The sequence below is a fragment of the Sus scrofa genome, chromosome 15 (genome assembly GCF_054392235.1).
Source record: "Sus scrofa isolate SSC_HxYL_T2T_F1_AM1 chromosome 15, Sscrofa_HxYL_maternal_Yorkshire_Landrace_v2.0, whole genome shotgun sequence".
Classification (NCBI taxonomy): Eukaryota; Metazoa; Chordata; class Mammalia; order Artiodactyla; family Suidae; genus Sus; species Sus scrofa.
In genome coordinates this window covers 95,265,959-95,273,466 of record NC_139397.1, presented here as the reverse complement: position 1 = coordinate 95,273,466, position 7,508 = coordinate 95,265,959, and positions in this window count along the sequence as shown.

Below are 7,508 nucleotides of genomic sequence, written 5' to 3'. Positions count from 1 at the left end.
GTCCCATGGTAGGTGGGTTCTAAGGACCCTTCCCCTGCTTCTCCCCCCTGCCTGGCTGGTTCCCTCTCACCAGTCACCATCATCCAGAGAGACTTCAGGGCAAGAGCTACAAGTTCACTCTCCCCTAGTGCTTAAAAATCTAACCCCACTCTAATTCAATACTATTCCTTTCTTCGGTCTGCCCCAAACATGTATTAAACATTTCAATCAGAAAAAAAGCCACTTTGTAAAATATGGAATTCATTATAGATGTTTTATAAATACACATTGTTTGCTTTACTAATTGGATTTCATCTCTGTATTTCTGAGCTGGTACATTGTCATCATCAATGTTTTATCAGTTGGATGTTTAACTTCTCAACTGGATTCAAACTGGAACATCAGCTCTAAGCTCAAGTTTTTTAATAGCAAAATTTTGTTTATAGCATTAGGTTTTTACACTAAGGGGTCCTCAATGAGCAAACTATACCAATATATATATTAATATACCAATGATTAAAATATGTCTGTGGCTAGACCTTTAGAGAAAGCTAGTTTGCTTTAGTTACCCAAGCATTAGAGTTCGGAGTTGGAAGTCCTAGATGCCAAGATCTATCACACCTGGTTTCTGTGTGGCTCAAAGGAGAAAATGTCAGAAAATATTTCACACAGTCCTGGTGCTCATTTTAAGCTGGGGACAAAATTTATTAGAATTTTTTTTACCATCTCATCTTCTAATGAAAAGGCCAGATTTCTGTTTGTTTTGTTTGTTTTTTGTTTGTGTGTGTCTGGGTGCAGAATCCGGATAATGGGCAGAGAAAGTGTAGAACTGAAAGGCGAGACAGGGAGGAAGATGCTTACTGGGTGAGTTCCTGGATGCCCCGTATAGTGAGAAATTTAGGCACCAGTTGAAGGTTAAGGAAAGTAAACAGAAAATAGAGCAATCAATGTGTATAATAGAATATAGAGCTGGGGAGAGTGCAGGAAGGCCAGATAGGCTCAGGAATGGGAGAGAATTAGGACGGTTTGAGAGCACTCAGCTGTGGACTATGACAGGAAAAGGAGGAAACGAGTTTTAAGAGGTGTTCCTGTGTGGTATAAGGTAGATATCCTGTAATATTCTTTGTGAAATTCAAGCTTACAATTCCTTTTAAGTTACTTTTGCCAGGGGGACTTTTTCTTGGAAAGCCACTCTATGCAGAGACTAGGCCATTTGGGGTCCTTGAATATATCCATTTTATAAGTTCTATCATTATTAGCCAATTATTAACATAAATAACACCCAATCCTGATTTTTATGAAGTATGTGATTGTAAAACCTACTGGCTCATCACACACAAGCAGATTTGGGATACCCGTTGAGGCCCAACTAGAAATCCTAAAGCACAAAATAATTTTCCTTCTCTTGATTACATATTTTCAAAGAGATTTAAATTATTTTGAAATTGAAAACTATCACGACCAAACGGCCAATGCAATGAAGAAATCCAACTGTTTAGCTGGCATGGTATAGGAGACAAACTCATTTGACAAAACAATTGATTATACACTTACCTAAGGTTGTGTTGGTTGAAGCCACCATGAGTGTAGACAGTCTGGGAAGCAAATATCTAAGAGGTTAAAAGAGTCGGACATTGCTCTGACATTTCAGAAGACTTGTTGGTACAGGACTTGGATGCCTACCTTCAGAGAAAATTTGGCTTTTACTGAATATTGATGGAGATAATCCTCAGGGAGAGAGGACAAAAAACCATATTTGTTGAATGTCCGCTCTATGCTTTATTTAATCCTCAGAGTGACCCTGAAAGGCATAGGTGTGGGAGTTATATGTGTGAGTTCTCTGCCCAGCCCTTTCTCTCTCCCCAAATTATATGCTGGTTTTTCTTTGGGGAATTCACCTCAGCCATGAGGTTTAGGAAGATTAATCCACTCAGGTTCAGGGTAACCTGTGACTGGCCTGCCCTCACCCTCTCTCCCTGGCCACTGCAATAATTCATGGATGAGTGCATATCCCAGTTCAGGCCAATGAGAGCAGGATAGTCAGGACTTGTGTAAGACCTGGAGAAGCGAAGAAACTAGGTCCTTGGGGATTTTTTTTTTTTTTTTTTTCATGGCTACACCTGTGGCATATGGATATCCCTGGGTCAGGGATTGAATTGGAGCCTTAGCTGCAGTAACACCAGATCCTTTAACCCACTGCACCAGACTAGGGATTGAACCGGTGCCTCTGTAGCAACCCAAGTCGATGCAGTCAGGTTCTTAACCCATTCCACCACAGAGGGAACTCCGTTGGGAATACTTTATGCATTGCTGGATAAACCTTCCCCGAAATTCACCCTGATTCTGTTTTTCCATTACAGACCCAGTATATGCCTTTTGTTTCAGCAATGAGAGTGGTTTTCTGTCAACTGCAACCAGGAGGGAGCAAATCAAGTAATAGAGGAGGAAACTAAAGAGGAGGAAACTAAGTCCAAAAAAGATTTAAATCAACCCCCAATCACATATAGAGAGATGCAGCCAAGATTGAAGTCAGACATTGCTGACCAGTATTTTTCAAAATGTGCTATGGTACTGAAGAATTTTTAGAGAGGTAGCAGAGGACAATTCTCCCCCCCCAACCCTGGATGGAGTCACATTCAGTGTTTCATAGCTATCTCTTTTATAAGGCTATACTCCCACTCAATATCAAGAGGCAAAAAAATTCAAAAAACTCTTTCTTTTACCATGCTTGGTTTCTAAGTTGTGGAAGGGTCTACTCTAGTGCTAGCCCTTTCATCTCTGCATTATGGCTGGTACTCTCTCTCCATTCACGACTCTCTAAAATTTAGCCTTGGATTTCCCTGGTGACTTACCGGGTTAAGGGTCTGGCATTATCATTGCAGTGGCTTGGGTCACTGCCATGGTGAGTGTTCAATCCCTGGCCTGGGAACTTCCACATGCCATGGGGCATGACCAAAACATAAATAAATACAATAAAATTTAGCCTCATTTCCCTTGGATACCAGGGGTTTTGAGTGACATCTCCTGGAATGGTTGAAAGCTAAGCTTACTCAAAGTTGAGACCAGAATTCTTAGAACTTGGTGACAACTGCAGTATTATATTAGGTGTACAGGGCTTGAACTAAGAGCCACTGTAATTCAATTTCTCTCCTTTCAACCTATGCTATACACAGATATCAGATTCATCCCTCTGAAGGTCGGCACTGACCTTACCGCTGCACAGATATTTGCTCTGGCTTCCCAGGGGTCTACACCAGCAACCTCCAAAGAAGAGTGTGTGCATATTCCAAGGGATATGCAAGACTTCCATTGTCTTGTGGAAAGAAGAAGGAGAACTTCTACGTATAGTTTGTTATTTTTCTAAGTGAGGAGAAAATTAAGCTCTCTTAGTGTTTTATGTACAGACTGACACGATTCCCTTGGTTTGTGTGTTGGAAAGCCCCACATCACATGCATTACGTGCAAGTGATCCTGACGGAGGAAAGGGAGTTCAGCGAGGAGGTGGGGGTGATTTGACTATGTATTTGACTCATCGTTTCTCTTTTGACTCCTTGCAACTTACTGCCATTTACATAGTCAAGTTAATTGGACTTATGGGTTATGTCATATGTTTTTCTGTTAAACTAACCTTTACCAAATTGACATCTGTCTTTAAAGGATCCTTTCGAAGAAACCACACACTGAAAATCACACTAATAATACCAGCACAAGTAAACATAAAAGAAATGGAGGAACTGACATGACGTCTATCCTTGGTGCAAGCCCTTTGTCAGCTACCTTATAAAGTAAAATAATGATGATATAATAAGGCCTAAGTCGAAGCTGAACAAAAAATAAGAAATTATCAAAAAAACTTTAAAAGAGGGATTTATACCATTAATGATAAACTTCACCTGAAGGGTATATTGCGCTATTGTGCCTTAGGTTGTAAGCTTACAATAATAGAGTGCACACGGACTTTCCATGTGGCTCACAACAATAACGTGTGCGTGCACACGTGCACACACACACACTGGTGTGCACTCAATTTGTTACTGGAAAATAGGGCAATAAAAAAACTTGAAACCAGAGTTTTATATCATGAATTCAAATTTCTTGGTGCTTCAAGTACTTATAAAAAGCCAGTAGAGGAGTTCCCATTGTGGCACAGCACAAACAAATCTGACTAGTATCCATGAGAACGTGGGTTCTATCCCTAGCCTCGCTCACTGGGTTAAGGATCTGGTGTTACCGTGAGCTGTCGTGTAGGTCGATGATGTGGCTTGGATCCCACGTTGCTGTGGCTGTGGAGTAGACAAGCAGCTGGTGGCTCTGATCTGATCCCCTAGTCTGGGAACTTCCATTACGAAGCAGGTGCGGCCCTAAAAAAAAAAAAATCCAGTAGGGTTCAGATAACATAATAAGCATCCATCCAACAGCTTGGCCTTCTATACATGTCCCCAGCCCACATGTCTAACCAGTTCTCCTGTTGATTCCTTACAACAGCTAAACTGTCCTGCCTGCAATTCTTCTCTTATGATTGCCCATCTCTGACCTCACTACATGATGGAATATGAAGGGGAAAAAAATATATATAGAGAGAGAGAGGGAGAGGGAGAAAGAGAGATGAATGACTGGATCACTTTGATGTGCAGCAGAAATTGACACAACATTGTAAATCAACCATATTTTAATTAAAAAAAAACAAAAACAAATGGAGTTCCCTTCGTGGCTCAGTGGTTAATGAATCCGACTAGGAACCATGAGGTTGCGGGTTCAATCCCTGGCCTCACTCAATGGGTTAAGGATCTGACATTGCCATGAGCTGTGCTGTAGGTCACAGACGCGGCTCGGATCCCACGTTGCTGTGGCTCTGGTGTAGGCCGGTGGCTACAGCTCTGATTAGACCTCTAGCCTGGGAACCTCCATATGTCTCGGGAGCGGCCCTAGAAAAAGACAAAAAAATATATAAATAAATAATAAATAAATAAATTAATTAAAAAAAACCCCTCACTTCTCTTCTGGTTACCTAATTCCTGTTCATACTTCCATACCTCAAAGTTTCATCCTTCATGAAGCTTTCATCCATTTTATCAGTTGGAAATAATCTTTCTCTCTTCGGAACCTCCATGATATTTAATCTGTACCCCTCTTGTGGTCCTGTCATTGTTTCATTTCTAAGTCTTATCCCCAGGGGGATGCAAATATTTAAAGATCTGGATACATGTTTGATGTATCTTTGACTCCATTGCCAGAATCTATCACAATGCCTAGCATATCATAGGTCCTTAGTAAATATTTGCTGACTGCATGAAGGATGAATGGATAAATTCCAATGGGTACCTTGTCATAAATGTCTGATACAAGCCCTATTTCACAACAGTATACATAGGCGCTTTGTGAAAAATTCATCACAGGAATAGACAAGATTTGAGCCCAGACCGTGTTTTTAATCATGGAAATACACTTCTCTCTTTTCCAACTCTGTTATTTAATTAGAGATTGTGTAATTCTCACCCAGAGTTCATAGCTATTTTGCTGATTTATAACTCACAATGTAATCAACTTGAATAAGTCATCTTACTGCAGACACCCACATTAACCTGAAAAACCATGGTCATGCTAGGGAGATTTGATTTGTAGCCAAATCTTCTTACACCCTCTTGAAAACAAAGTCTGGCAAAAATCCAACTGCTGAAGTCAAAGAGACATTTAGATACACTCTGCATTAGATATGCCTGGTGACCTCAGAAAAATACACACAAACGGAAAGGCTGACTTAGAGTACTAAAAGATGATTACAGCTCAGAACAAAAGCTTTTACTTGAGAGCAGTGTAATCGCTGTACTTTTATCTAACGTGTATTTGAAAATGTATTTGATTTTAAACCTATAAAAATTTCCAAAAGATCTGCTATACTATTTACCAGGAAAAAAGTATTCTTTTAAATGTGTATTCAAGACAAATTAAAAGACAGATCCTTTTATACCCTTTCTTTTCTCCTGGTTACTCGAAACCAGTGGTCATTTTGACTTGTCAAAATTAAATTGTATTACAAAATTTTAAAAATTGGACCCGTAGCTTTTAGAAGGTTTTAACCTGCGGTTCATAGCAACACTTGTAGTCCTATCACCTACTGAACTAAAATTTCCTCTTCAAGGTAAGCAATTATCTTGGGTCAGGGATAGAAAACCTTTCCATTCTGCTTTTGAACATCAATTTCTCCTCTCTTCACACCTGTACACGAACACGCAGAGCTCTTCTACAGTTTCTTTTCACTTTGAAAGTGATGTCATAAAGACTGAGCAAATACCGCTTAGTAATATGCACTTGGTCAGTAACATGCAATTCCAAATCGGCGCCCAACCAGCCAATAGACACCTCCCCGCTTACTATAATTTTGGTGGGATTACCTTCTGCTACTATAAGAGGCACTATGGAGGGGAAATGAAAACGTTTTCAATTCTTAGGGATTCTTATGGATGTTTCAAATATTACTTCATTTCTCAGATCCCAAATTACTCCTATGGACATAATTTAGGCACCCTCTGGTGGTCAATAGAACACAATTAACTCTCCTAAACATTAATTTGAATTATTTAAGCTTGATGGCCAATTTAACATCTCATGACATAAATGTTCTTTCCCCCCTTAAATAGTTTATGGTCTAAATCCTTATATTCAAGACAAACGATGCCCCTGCTCTTTGTACATACATGGCTTTCCCCAGTGAAAGTACTATTTATGCATCATGAAATGCCATGCAAACCCCAGGTAGGCCTCAGATAAAAAGCAGAGGAGAACTCATCCAGCTTCAGTGTTTAAGGAGAACATTAAAAAAACAGAACGAATCCACTCTAAACAAATTCACACTATGGAAATAAATACTTCAACTGGTAATATAAACATAGGATAGAATGTCACGTATTGTGAATAGTTTAAATAATTTAAACCTTAATCAGTATAACTGAGGAATAGAAGACATTTCTATCACATTAGCAGAAATATGTTATGTGATTTTTTTTTTTTTCTTCAACAGCAAAGCTTCTGTGCTATTTTGGGAACTGTGTTAATAGCATTGGTATTCCTAGTGTTTAAAGCTGTGTTGACATGATAAAGTGCTATAATTTTAACTTGTTATTGTGAGACAGAAAGCACCTCATTAATTTCTGCTTCATTCAAAACGGAGGAACAAATCAATGTTTACCAATGGGAATGAAGCTAAATGAGTAACAAAAAGAAAACCCCAAACACTTGTGATAAGTCATTAGTTTAAAATGCAGAAAAAAATTTTTAAAAGGTTGTCTATGTTCTGTTTAGTCAACAAAACCTAAATAAAAACAAGAAACCATTTTTAGTAAATTTGAAATGGATTGTTCAGTGTATACTTTTAATTTTAATCTTGTTAATCCTGGAAATAAGGTTGCTTTCTATATAATAAATATAATGTTGGTATAAAATATGACTTCTTAGTCACTTTAGGTATTTATGAAACTGTAATGTCAGACTCAGATTTATTAGATATACCAACACTTTGAATACACTGAAAA